The sequence below is a fragment of the Scyliorhinus torazame genome, chromosome 1 (genome assembly GCF_047496885.1).
Source record: "Scyliorhinus torazame isolate Kashiwa2021f chromosome 1, sScyTor2.1, whole genome shotgun sequence".
NCBI classification, from domain to species: Eukaryota; Metazoa; Chordata; class Chondrichthyes; order Carcharhiniformes; family Scyliorhinidae; genus Scyliorhinus; species Scyliorhinus torazame.
Window position 1 is genome coordinate 352,977,164 of NC_092707.1, and position 14,169 is coordinate 352,991,332.

Sequence of the window (14,169 nt, forward strand, 5' to 3'; positions counted from 1 at the left end):
TGGTGAGTTCTCACGCCATTTGTTCTCATGAGCGGGCAGCCATTGGAATTCCGTCGACTTTTTGACGAGATGGCGGAGGACTGTGGTGTGTGCCGCCATGTTGGGAATGAACTTCCCGAGGAGGTTGACCATCCCTAGAAAGCGGAGGACCGCCTTCTTGTCCTCTGGGGTCTTCATGGCGTTGATCGCCGAGACCTTGTCAGCATCTGGCCGCACGCCTTGCTGCGAGATTTGGTCACCAAGGAATTTGATTTCTGATTGACCGAACGAGCACTTGGCTCTGTTGAGTCGGAGGCCATGCTCATGGATTCTGTGGAACACCTGCTTGAGGCGATCGATGTGTTCTTGAGGAGTTGTGGACCAGATTATGACATCGTCAACATACACGCGCGCCTCCTCGATACCCTCCATCATCTGTTCCATGATGCAGTGAAATACCTCTGAGGCAGAGATGATGCCAAAAGGCATCCGGTTGTAGCAGTGCGACCGAACGGGGTATTGAATGTGCACAGCTTGCGACTGGATGCATCCAGCTGTATTTGCCAGAACCCCTTGGAGGCGTCCAGCTTCGTAAAGAGTTTGGCATGAGCCATCTCGCTGGTCAACTCTTCTCGTTTTGGTATCGGGTAATCGGGTTTGAGCAGGATTTTGTATCGGTATGGGACTGTGCCCATTCCGTCGAACACGCTGTGGTACTGCGTGATGATGTCATCAATTTCAGCCTGGAAGTTCTCATCAGGTGAGGCCGTCGCCTGTGAGGATGACATGGTGTGGACTCGCTGAACCAGGTTCAGGAGTTTGCAGGCCCGAGCACCGAGCAGGGATGCTCTGTCAGGTCCCACGATCTCAAATCACAGTGTCACTTTAAATGACTTATTGGAAACTCCGAGTTGGCATGAGCCACTGGCAGCTATGGCATTGCCATTGTCCTCAAGGAGCTGGCAGGCCGGTGGAAGAATGCTTGGTCTGACGCGGATGGTGTCGAGATCGGATTTGGAGATGAGGTTCGCCGATGCGCCGGTGTCCAGTTTGAACCAGATGCAAGCCTTGTTGACTGTGAGGACAGCACACCAATCATCGTCGGGATCCACGCTGAGGATCGGGAGGTGCTTCGCTGTCTTGGAGAAAAGCAGCGCATGCTTTGTAATGATGCCCACCCGGTATGGAGATTTGAGGCATGCAGTATCAGGATCTGTTGGGCCGTCGGGGTCGGAGTCTGCATGGCCTGCTGTATTGAACAGACGCTTCTGCGCCGCGGCTGGGATCACTGGATGCTGGGCAGTGGAGCAGATCTGCAAAGGGCTGCGTAGTGTCCAAGCTTACCACACTGTAGACTCCGTCGTGATTTTGCCGGACATTGCCGCTTTAAATGGGCAGAGCCACAATTCGGAAACGTCATGACGCCAACGTCAGCGCGTTCCGTGCGCCTTCGCGCATGCGCAGTGCAGTCGAACGACGTACGCACCTGCGCATTTTGGTCGTCGATCTCGCTGTCCCCTCAGTCGTGGCACGCATGCGCAGGGGCCCGGGAAAAGCGCGCGGAATGGCCACTCTCGTCGATACTTAGGCACTGCATTTGTGCGATGGCCTGCACCCGTTCCAAGAAGAACAAAGAACAAAGAATAAAGAAAGGTACAACACAGGAAAAGGCCCTTCGGCCCTCCAAGCCCATGCCGACCATGCTGCCCGACTAAACTACAATCTTCTACACTTCCTGGGTCCGTATCCCTCTACTCCCATCCTAGTCATGTATTTGTCAAGATGCCCCTTAAATGTCACTATCGTCCCTGCTTCCAGCACCTCATCCGGTAGCGAGTTCCAGGCACCCACTACCCTCTGTGTAAAACTCTTGCCTCGTACATCTACTCTAAATCTTGCCCCTCGCACCTTAAACCTATGCCCCCTAGTAATTGACCCCTCTACCCTGGGGAAAAGCCTCTGACTATCCACTCGATCTATGCCCCTCATAATCTTGTAGACCTCTATCAGGTCGCCCCTCAACCTCCGTCGTTCCAGTGAGAACAAACCGAGTTTATTCAACCTCTCCTCATAGCTAATGCCCTTCATACCAGGCAACATTCTGGTAAATCTCTTCTGCACCCTCTCGAAAGCCTTCACATCCTTCTGGTAATGTGGCGACCAGAATTGAACACTATACTCCAAGTGTGGCCTAACTAAGTTTCGATACAGCTGCAACATGACTTGCCAATTCTTATACTCAATGCCCCAGCCAATGAAGGCAAGCATGCTGTATGCCTTCTTGACTACCTTCTCCACATGTGCTGCCCCTTTCAGTGACCTGTGGACCTGTACACCTAGATCTCTCTGACTTTCAATACTCTTGAGGGTTCTACCATTCACTGTATATTCCCTACCTGCAATAGACCTTCCAAAATGCATTACCTCACATTTGTCTGGATTAAACTCCATCTGCCATCTCACCGCCCAAGTCTCCAAACAATCTAAATCCTGCTGTATCCTCTGAAGTCCTCATTGCTATCCGCAATTCCACCAACCTTTGTGTCGTCTGCAAACTTACTAATCAGACCAGTTACATTTTCCTCCAAATCATTTATATATACTACAAACAGCAAAGGTCCCAGCACTGATCCCTGCGGAACACCACTAGTCACAGCCCTCCAATTAGAAAAACATCCTTCCATTGCTACTCGCTGCCTTCTATGACCTAGCCAGTTCTGTATCCACCTTGCCAGCTCACCCCTGATCCCGTGTGACTTCACCTTTTGTATCCGTCTACCATGAGGGACCTTGTCAAAGGCCTTACTGAAGTCCATATAGACAACATCCACTATCCTACCTGCGTCAATCATCTTTGTGACTTCCTCGAAAAACTCTATCAAGTTAGTGAGACACGACCTCCCCTTCACAAAACCATGCTGCCTCTCACTAATACGTCCATTTGCTTCCAAATGGGAGTAGATCCCGTCTCGAAGAATTTCCCATCTCTCCAGTAATTTCCCTACCACTGACGTGAGAGGTTAGCTTTGCCGTTTCAGCCACCCTGATGTGGGAGTACCGATTGTTAGCATGTTCATGGAGAATGCATGTTTCGATGGCGATGGCTATGGTGAGGGTGAGCTGCTTGACTTTCAGGAACTGCTGGCGAAGGGAATCGGAGTGGACCCGAAAACGATCTGATCCCGGATCATGGAACCAGTGGTCGAGTCATAGTTACATGACTGCGCGAGGATGCGGAGATGGGCCAGAAAGGATTGAAAAGGTTCATCCTTACCCTGAAGCCTCTGCTGGAAAACATACCGTTCAAAGCTCTCATTCACCTCAATGTTGCAGTGGCTGTCGAACTTCAGTAGGACTGTTTTAAATTTTGTCTTGTCTTCGCCTTCAGCGAATGTAAGGGAGTTGTAGATGTGGATGGCGTGGTCCCCGGCTGTGGAGAGGAATAGTGCGATCTTCCTGGCGTCCGATACGGCCTCGAGGTCGGTGGCTTCTAGATAGAGTTGGAACTTTTGTTTGAAGGTCTTCCAATTTGCACCGAGGTTGCCGGCGATGCGGAGCTGTGGACGTTTTCCATGTCACCGGATGGCTGTTTGCTATAAACGCTGATTCACTCAAGGTAGGTCCGTCAATTTTCAGCATCACTCACTGATACCATGATGTGTTGGGTAGGCTGGGTCTATGTGGACTGCACTTGATGCAGTGTAGCGAGAGACAGACCTCCAACACTTGATAAGATGCAACACGATTTTATTTAACATCTAAACTATTATACATGTTCAACTGTGGGTTGACACTATGCTGACTTGACTGGAGACCTGATACTAGCCTAACCAGACTTACTAGCTACCACATGGTGTTTGCACTGGCCAGCTCACAAACTCTGACTGTCCCAGAGGCTGGGTCCCGAGAGAGCGGGAAAATTGCTGCCCTCTGGCTTTATAGTGGTTGTGTCCTGTCTGGTGATTGGCTGCTCTGTTCTGTGTGCTTACTGGTCATCCTGTGTGTCAATCACTGCCTGTCTGCACTCCATTATATACATAGATGTATATTATGACAACTGGCCTGCCTCACTATTCAATCTATCAAGGCCATTCATGATTTTGAACCTCTTTCAAATCTCCTCCCGTCCTTCGCTGCTATAAGGAGAGCAATCCCAGCCTCTCCAGTCTCTTCATTTTTATGCACACTGCTCTGCCAGCCTATAGCTAGAGTATTGCATCTAATTCTCCCTGCTGAGACACAAGGGTGATGTCCAAGCCCGAGAGACATTGTAAAGAAAAAGTTTGAAAGCAATTCTTCCTGCCAAAGGGCTTTTTAAAATTCATTCATGGGATGTGTGCATTGGCTGGCTAGTCCAGCATTAATTGCCGGTCCCTCATTTCCCTCGAGCAGATGGTGGTGAGCTGCCTTTCCTGAACCGCTGCCGTCCACATGGTGTCATTACACCCATAGTGCTGTTAGGGAGGGAGATCAAAGCTGAACTATGAGAAAGATTGGAGAGAATTGTGCCAAAATTTCATCAAGGCCCACTGGGCCAGAAACATTGGGATGGGACGACACAAAAAAGTGAGGAATTTTAATCTTTTTAAAGGGCAAAACTTTTGCACCCTTGAAACTTCAGGCTTACATACCTTTAGATCACTAAAGCAGCCAAAGATTTTGTTGTGGTCTCTACCAGTGGAAACCAATTAATAATGGACGACTGAAGTGTGATCCAGGGTGGGGAATTTGGACCCTACCATCCATAAACTATGCACACTCACTGTCGTTATCAGATCCGAAAGGCCTGCAAATCACCAATTTGGGGAAGATGTGAGAATCGTTATTGGTTGAGACTAAAAGACTCATAATGATACACTGAGGTAGGCCTTCAGCTTGCTGCTGGGAGAGTCGCTGGTCCTGTGGATTGGATGCCCATTGTGGAAACCATGAAATGTCTATGTCGATTGGGTCAACTGAAAAGAAAATCGGAACTTTTCTACATTTTATTTTTGCTTCCTTCTTTTCTATTTCTGGTGGTTAACCTGCCATGTAAGTTTGTGCCCAAACAGCTAACTGAACATCTCAGTGTCACGCTGAACTGTGATTGTCTAATTAGAAATACTGAATAATATCTCATTTCTATTGTGGAGAGAGAAACGTCTGACAGCTCCTTGAATTCACCTTCTTTGTTTTATGCATTCAAAGTTCCGGCAGCAATATTCAAACAACTCTGATTTATTCAGTAACTTTCACATTTATTTTACACTATAGAGTGTGCCAAGTGACCGAGTTGGTGAGAAAAGGAAGTAATTAAAAAAAAAAATTAAAACAAATCAACAAAGAATAAAATACCATTGGGTTTCATTCTCCAGACTTTTCTTTCCCATTTTTTTTGTAGACTTCATGTGACCATTTTCAGTCACGAGCAATTCTTTTCTAGGCACAAGCAGTAGATGTCAGCCTTTTGATCACTAACTTAAACCAGGAGGGGGATTACTCAGCCAGTAACAGCTGTGGATGAGTACATAAATAAAGCTCTTCTAACCCAAATCTCATGTTTCTTTCCCCTCTTCACTTCCCCTCCATCTCTCTCTGTACAACCACCTCTCCAATTCTCTTCCCCATACGTTGTTGCAATCCCGCAAACAAAGGGTAACAATCTGGCCCGAGTTAAATCTTGGGTATTGAGACCAAAGTCATGGGATGTGGATGAGAATGTTAAATGTTTAAAGATTGCCATCTGAAGGGAAAGATGAAATAATTCAATTATTTCCCTTCCGTTCTTAACGGAATTTTACGCGGGTGGGAGTTTCCAGTCCCGGCGAAGCAAATGGACTCTTGAACAGCTCGCTGCATTTTACACCCCACCCTCAGGCCACGATGGGCTATAACAATCCTCCCCTTGAGCATGAATGTGTTCTCCAACAATTCATACATCGATTCATCAGGATGCCAGTAAAAATAGTGTATAACAACTTTAAATATTAAGTGTACCCAATGGTTACAAACTTAACGTATATCCCTTTGGCATATGAGAATTGAAAGCCCATCCATATTTGAAGCATATAGGAAAAATATTCACCAAACATAAACAAAAGCTTTATTAATAATTTCTCCTCACTTTCCTATCCAATTCCAACCAATGCATCTCCAGTAAAGTCCTCTAGTTATTCCCACACATCTCCTGAGTAACCCCAAGGATATGGATTCAGCATTCTCCTCTTCTTGATCTGTAGATTTCTCCTTGGTAACATATTCAGATATTGAAAAGCAAAGATATGTGTTGTATAGCGTACAGAATTTACAATGCAGAAGAAGGCCATTGGGCCCATCAAGTCTACACCAGCCCCTGAAAGAGCACCCTACCTAAGCCCACACCTCCACCCTATCCCCATAACCCAGCAATCCCACCTAACGTTTGGACACTACAGGGCAGTTTAGCGTAGCCAATCTTTGTACTGTGGGAGGAAACCGGAGCACCTGGAGGAAACCCACACAGAGTCGGGGAGAACTTGCAGACTCCACACAGACAGTGACCCAAGCCGGGAATCGAACCTGGGTCCCTGCCGCTGTGAAGCAACAGTGCTAACCACTGTGCTACCGTGCCGCCCCATATTGTGACGGTACCCAGTGCTGTTACTTCACTTACTTGACTCTCTGTGCTGTGAGATTGTTCTTCTGCTATCAAATCTTGGATGAACCTTTCACCTTTCTCCAGCTTAATATCCATTGCACAAAAGCCATTGTTTTCAGCCCCATCACCTATTACCTTTCCTCATCAATGATTCCATCTCCTTCCCTGAAAACTCTCTCAGGCGCAATCATATTTTTCAGAACTTTGCCATCCTGTTTACCCTTGAGCCAGTCCATCACCAGGACCTCTGACTTCTATGTCCAGATCATTGCCAATCCTTGCCACATCTCACACTTGGCCCCTCCTCCATAAAAACCTTTATTTTTCATGCCTTTAACATATCCTTGACCCCCAACACTGATTCATGTCTGAAATTGGCTGGAAAGATGTCACCATTAGGAGGTCACCTCTAAGGGCTCCGAGAAAAAGTCCCTGCCAACGTAAATGAAGATTTGAGAGGAGGGGGCATCAGAGCATCCACAATCGCACAATCATCTTCTTCTAGCCCATAAGGAACCTGTGAAATAAAACTTAAAATTAACTTACTTGGACCTCCTGAGCCCAGAATCTTGTTTGCCACCAGTTTTTGCAAGTAGGTTTGAGATTGTGTGGGCATTAATCAAGCCAATGGTTAAAATGGAGTGCAAGACATGATGACTTCATCAAGGGCTTGGCACTGTGCAGTGGGTGGCCTTTCCATTACCAAGTTCCGGCTAGTTCCAATAATTGGGGGTGGTATTGAAATGCAAACACCTCTCCACCAACTGAAACAGGTTTATTCACATATCACCCCTATCCTCATTGATCTTCACTGGCTCACACCCACAATTAAATTTAAAATTCTTATCTTTAGTTCCCCACATCCTCACTGCGATCTACCACTTCAACCTTCCCCAGCTCTATATCCCCCTGCCTGAACTTTCCATTTCCGTGTCGCCGGCCCTTGTGTGTGCCCTCACTCTCATTTGACCCCCCAGTTGTCAATCGTGCAGTCAACCACCAGAATGGGTCCACACTCTGGGATTTCCTCTGTAAACCCTCCACCTCTCCATCACCTTCTCCGTCTTTTAAAAAAAATAAATTTAAAGTACCTAATTCTTTTTTCCAATTAAGATCTAATTTTTTGGGCCTTGGGGTGAGACCCAAGCAGACACGGGGAGAATGTGCAAATTCCATACGGACAGTGACCCGGGGCCGGGGTCGAACCCGGGTCCTTGGCGACGTGAGGCAGCAGTGCTAACCATTGTCCCACTGCGCTGCCCTTCCCTCTCTTTCTTAAAACCCTTCTAATAGCAATTATCTCTGTTTTTGGCTCTGGCTTCATTCCTTGATACACCTCTGCGAAGCATCTTGGGACAATTTTCAATTTTAGAAGTTCTATCCCAATGCAAATGAATGTTGCTATAATGCAATTTGTGAGTATCAATGTGTGTTTGTGATTGTCGATGTGTGTTCGTATGATATCACATGGGAAAGACAGAAGACCAGAATTTTCCTGTCGCTTAACCAATGGAAGATTTGTGATGTCAGTACACCTGGAAAAGAATAAAAATTATATATTAGGTACACCACTTCGAAAAAATGTTTCAAAAATAAGGCAACAATCATGTTAAAATGTATCTAGAATCCTTTGAATTTCTCCGGTTACAAGAAGAGAGGATATCGGCATTTTGAAGTGAGGATATCCACTGGCTTCCCAAAGCATCCATGAACATCTATTTTAGTTTGTAGTCATCTCCAACTCCTTTTTTAAAAAAAATATTTTTATTAGTTTGCGTGTATTTGTAACATTGCAAGGAACATCGCACGAGAATAAAGAGAAATCTACAAAATGGGAATACGAAAGAAAAATGAACAGGTGTGCATGCAAAGGTAACATATATATACAGATGTTACCTAACTTTGGGGGGAGGTCCCTAACTTTGAGGCCCCAGTGATCGGATACCACAACCACACCGTATTATTTATATACATGTTGCCTCCTGGGATTAAAGCATACCAGGGGCGTGTTCGGTGCTACGCAGGCGTACCTTGGTGTTGTTGTTGCAGTTGCACTCATGTGCTTCCTTGCAATTGGTTCTCTCTGGCTCCTCTACCCTGTTTAACCTGTGTTCTGGTTTGTGTCCCCCCCCCCCCCCCCCCCCCAACCCCCCTGCCCTCCCCTTCTCCTATCCCCCACTTCCCTTCTTTCAGCCAATCTGCAGCCTTGGGTGGCGCTGCTAATATCCAGCTAAGCAGGAGTCTCCGGCGGGCGATCACCTCCAACTCTAGATGGGCACACATTTATTTACACACCATTTTTAGAAAATCAGATGTGGCACAGGTTTCGTTGAAAACCTTTTTTCCTTGGTCAAGGCACAATTAAACCCCGCTGTTAACAAAGCAGTTACACATTTTGAGACTAAGTGCTGTGGCGGAAGCAGGAACATGAAGTGCATCTCGCTGTGGAGGTTGGTGGGAAAACAGACCGAATTTATCAGTCCCAACCTCATTAATTATGCACCCTGGTGTTTCACGCCATAGTCAGTGGTGGGGCAGGGCTGGATGGCGCGCAGTCCGCCATTGTGTTTAGGTACCATATTGTATAGGTGCCCAACATCCATCAAATGTATCTCCAGGAGCACTCTGAGACTGGAAGGTGGCTCTCCAGGAACATTCTAGAAGGTGGGCCTCCTCCAGGACATCTAATCTGGAAGCTCCACTTGCAAGATGCCCTCTTGATCCACTGCTGTGGTCTTCCAGGGTCCAGGCTGTGGGTAGTTTCCTTCCTGAATTCCGGAGACTGCTCCAGGCATTGTCAGGTGAGTCCCGACATCTCCATGCAAACGTGTTTCACGCCAGTGTAGTTTCCCGCCGGCATCATGGCGAATCTGGCGTGGGGTGTCGGGTCTTCATCTGCATCCCATTAACAGGATACGAATGAGGTCCACGCCGGTCTTGGTGTAGGTTTTCCGAGCTGCCATGCGGGTATAGAAACGTAGAAAATAGGAGTGAGAGGAGGCCATTTAGCCCTTGAAACCTGCTCCACCATTCGTTATGGAAATGGTTGATCATCCAACTCAGTAACCTGTTCCCGCCTTTCCCCATTACCTTTGAACCCTTTAGCCCCAAGTGCTGCATCTAACTCCTTCTTGAAAACATACAACGTTTTGGCCTCAACTGTTTTCTGTGGCAGAGAATTCCACAAACCCACCACTCTCTGGGTGAAGAAATGTCAGTCCTAAATGGTTACCCCGTATCCTTAGACTGTGATCCCTGATTCTGGACTACTACGGGAATATCCTTCCTGCATCTACCCTGTCTAGTCGGGTTGGAATTCTATAGGTTTCTATGAGATACCCCCTCATTCTTCTAAACTCCAGTCAATATAATCCTAACCAACTCACTCAGTCCCACATTCCAGGAATCAGTCTGGTGAACCATCGCTGCATTCTTTCTATAGCAATAACTTCCTTCCTCAGATAAGGAGATCAAAACTGCCCACAATATTCCAGTTCATGCCACACTGTATAACCGTATAACTGCAGGAAGACATCCCTGCTCTTGTTCTCTAAGGACCAAAGGAAGGTGTGAAACCGATTTCTGGGCAGCCTGCTAAATTCTACCCCCATGCCCACCATCAAACCCGACAGCGGCGGCTTGGGAGAATCTCACCAGACATCTTTGTGGGAGTTGCAATGCAGAGAATCTTAGCCTAGTTTGCAACATCTTCTTTGGGAGTTGTATCAAAAATGTGTACTGGTCTTAGACGCATTATAGAGAGGATGTCCTGCAGGTCGGCAGATATAGGAATTGGCCAGTCATTTTTTCCCCGCCGGGCATGATCTTGATTGTTGGTCCCATCTAGAAACGAGATACTTCAACAGAGAAAAGGAGGGCAAACTAGAGGGTGAGGTATCTTGGGCCTATTTTGTACCTTTTTTTAGAAGGCTGATTAAGACCTAAAAGACATTTAGCAGCTCACCATATTGCTGGATAAAGATAAGTGATATTGCCAGGATGGGGTACAGAGACAATCATAGAATCATAGAATTTACAGTGCAGAAGGAGGCCATTCAGCCCATCGAGTCTGCACCAGCCCTTGGAAAGAGCATCCTACTTAAGCCCCACATCTCTACCCTATCCCCGTAACCCAAGAACCCCACTTAACCTTTTTGGACACTAAGGGCAATTTACAATAGCCAATCCAACTACTGCACATCTTTGGACGGTGGGAGGAAACCGGAACACCCGGAGGAAACCCACGCAACCATGGGGAGAAAGTGCAGACTCCACACAGACAGTGACCCAAGCCGGGAATCGAACCTGGGACCCTGGAGCTGTGAAGCAACTGTACTAACCACTATGCTATCGTGCTGCCCTACAATAGCTGGCCTCAGTCAGAATCGAGATTTAGGATTAAAAAATGGAAGACTGACTCTGGATCTACTTAACAAGAGAGTGAGATTCATTTCTGGGAAACATCAAAACAGGTTCTACCAGAAAAGAGTGAAACATGAAGTAAGTGAAAATTGATAGGTCTGCCTCAGGGTTTCTGAGTGAACAAGGATAAAAACAGTTGAGGTTTCTCACTGGGGAGCCAAGAAAATAATTGTTCCTTTCATTTCATTGCTTGCTGGAGGATGGGAACACATCTTTTCTGTAGTTTATTGGTATATTCCTGCTTACAAAGTCTTAACCAATTGGGGCATTACCGTGCTGGCAATGAACACAATTCCTCGACATCTCCTTCTGTCATGAAAGCACTGGTTCCAATCGATGCAATAAGCCCTCCAGGTGCTTTGTCTATTACTATAATCGTTATTAGTGTCACAAATCGCTTACATTCACAGCGCAATGAAGTTACTGTGAAAATCCCCCAGTCGCCACACTCTGGCACCTGTGCGGGTACACAGAGGGAGAATTCAGAATGTCCAAATCACCTAACAAGCACGTCTTTCGGGACTTGTGGGAGGAAACTGGAGCACCCTGAGGAAACCCACGCAGACACGGGGAGAACGTGCAGACTCCACGCAGACAGTTACCCTGGGAATCGAACCCGGGTCCCTGGCACTGTGAAGCAACAGTGCTAACCAGTGTGCTACCGTGCCTTTGGTCTTCATGTGAAAACATCGATGGTAAATGCCAGTAGGTTATTCAACCATAGGTGGCATCATAGTTGACTTTATTCCAGTTATCATGGACATCCACACAAGCACCCTGCACACATTCACAAAATTGTTGCAGTGCATTAGGAGGCCATTTGGCCCATCTTCTCTGCACTGGCTCTCTGAATGAGCAATTCAATTTGAGCTATTCTCCCGCCTTCTCCCCTTAACCCTGTAAATCTTTCCTTTTCAGATACCCGTCTAATTCACTTTTGAATGCTTCAATTCAACCTGCACGCTCTCAGGGAGTGCATTCCTTAACCAATCTCTGCATGAAAAGGTTATCCTTCACATCACTTTTGTTTTTGTTTACAAATTACTTTAAATCTGTGCCCCCTCTCATTCTGGATTCTTCCGTGAGTGGGAACAGTTTCTCTCTACTCACTCTGTCCAGACAACTCATGATTTTGAAAAGCTGTATCAAACTCCTCTCAACCTTCTTTTTTTCAAGGAAGACATCCTAATTTCATAACTGAAGTTCCTCATCCCTGGAACCATTCTAATTTTTAAAATAAATTGAAGTAAATTGAAAGGATAAATTGAACAATGAGTTTTCCCAGTGAGCCAGAGAAGACAGAGCCAGGAGTGAGACACAGCTAAGAGTGAGTTTGGGAATTTGAATCTAGGTGGGAATTGAATTAAATCAGTAAGGCAGCTCTTTTTAAATTTAAGGAGTTCAAATGAATTTAAATTAAGCTAGTATTGTGCAGTGTGGGTTAACAAGGGCTGCCCTACCCACTCACATAACTGGTTGGCAGTTAAGTGTCAGTCACTTAAATCTACCTTGATCTAAAAGCAGGTGGGGGAGGGGAGTCAATTCAGGACAGTTAAAAAAGAGCAACTTGTAAACTCACTCCCAGTGAGTTCTCCCAGTGAGCCAGAGAAGACAGTGCCAGGAGTGAGACACAGCTAGGAGTGAGTTTGGGAATTTGAATCTAGGTGGGAATTCAAAGCTGGGTGGGGAGGAAGTGCTTTTTATCCCTGGTAAGTGACTGGTAAGTAGTGTTTCTGTTTTTCTGTTTCTTTGTATTGGTATATTTATTTATTTTCTCTTTGTTGTTTTTTTTGTTGAAATTGTAGTTGTTGAAGTTAACCGAAGGTTTAAGACATGGCAGGAGATCTCAGACCCGTGTCATGCTCCTCGTGTGCGATGTGGGAGCTCAGGGACACGTCCAGTGTCCTTCACGTGCAAGAAGTGTGTCCAGTTGCAGCTCCTGTTAGACCGCTTGATGGCTCTGGAGCTGCGGATGGACTCACTTTGGAGCATCCGCGATGCTGAGGACATCGTGGATAGTACGTTTAGCGAGTTGGTCACACCGCAGGTGAAAGGTACTGAGGGAGATAGAAAATGGGTGACCAAAAGACAGAGCAAGAGTAGGAAGGCAGTGCAGGTGTCCTCTGCAGTCATCTCCCTGCAAAACAGATATACCGCTTTGGATACTGTTGAGGGAGATGGCTCACCAGGGGAAGGCAGCAGAAGCCAGGTTCATGGCACCGTGGCTGGCTCTGCTGCGCAGCTGAGCAGGAAGAAGAATGGCAGGGCTATAGTGATATGGGACTCAATTGTAAGGGGACTAGACAGGCAGTTCTGTGGATGCAATCGAGACTCCAGGATGGTATGTTGCCTCCCTGGTGCAAGGGTCAAGGATGTCTCGGAGCGGCTGCAGGACATTCTGGGGGGGGGAGGGTGATCAGCCAGCTGTCGCGGTGCACATAGGCACCAACGATATCGGTAAAAAACGGGACGAGGTCCTACAAGCTGAATTTAGGGAGCTAGGAGTTAAACTAAAAAGTAGGACCTCAAAGGTAGTAATCTCAGGATTGCTACCAGTACCACGAGCTAGTCAGAGTAGGAATGTCAGGATAGAGAGGATGAATGCGTGGCTCGAGAGATGGTGCAAGAGGGAGGGGTTCAAATTCCTGGGACATTGGAACCGGTTCTGGGGGAGGTGGGACCAGTACAAACCGGACGGTCTGCACCTGGGCAGGACTGGAACCGATGTCCTAGGGGGGGTGTTTGCTAGAGCTGTTGGGGAGAGTTTAAACTAATGTGGCAGGGGGATGGGAACCAATGCAGGAAGTTGGAAGGTAGTAAAACAGGGACAGAAATAAAAGGCAGTAAGGGGGAAAGTGTAAGGCAGAGAAGCCATAGTCAAAAATCAAAAAGGGCGACAGTACAAGGTACAGTGACTGAGGGGAGCTCAGTGAATAGGACCAGGAATACTAAAAGAAATAAAACGGGAAGTGAAAACATTAATGGTAAGCGACGCGTCAGGTTGTTACATGAAGATATGGGTTCAACGACAAGGAAAATTAGGAGAGAGGTTAAGAGGAAATATAACTTAGGAGAGGTTACTGATCGAGGTGTTAAGATTCAGAACAGAGGTAAAAAAGCCAACATAAGTGTACTTTACCTGAATGCTCGTA

The 14,169-nt window shown here is 46.7% G+C and overlaps 1 long non-coding RNA gene across 1 annotated transcript in view; it reads right to left on the reverse strand.

Annotated features, from left to right (window-relative positions):
- Positions 1-5,180: 5,180 nt before the first annotated feature.
- LOC140426070 (uncharacterized) overlaps positions 5,181-14,169 on the reverse strand; it is a 123,352-nt gene continuing 114,363 nt past the window's right edge. The window contains exon 5 of the long non-coding RNA XR_011948123.1: positions 5,181-8,130. This is a non-coding gene — a long non-coding RNA (uncharacterized lncRNA). The remainder of the gene's footprint in view (positions 8,131-14,169) is intronic.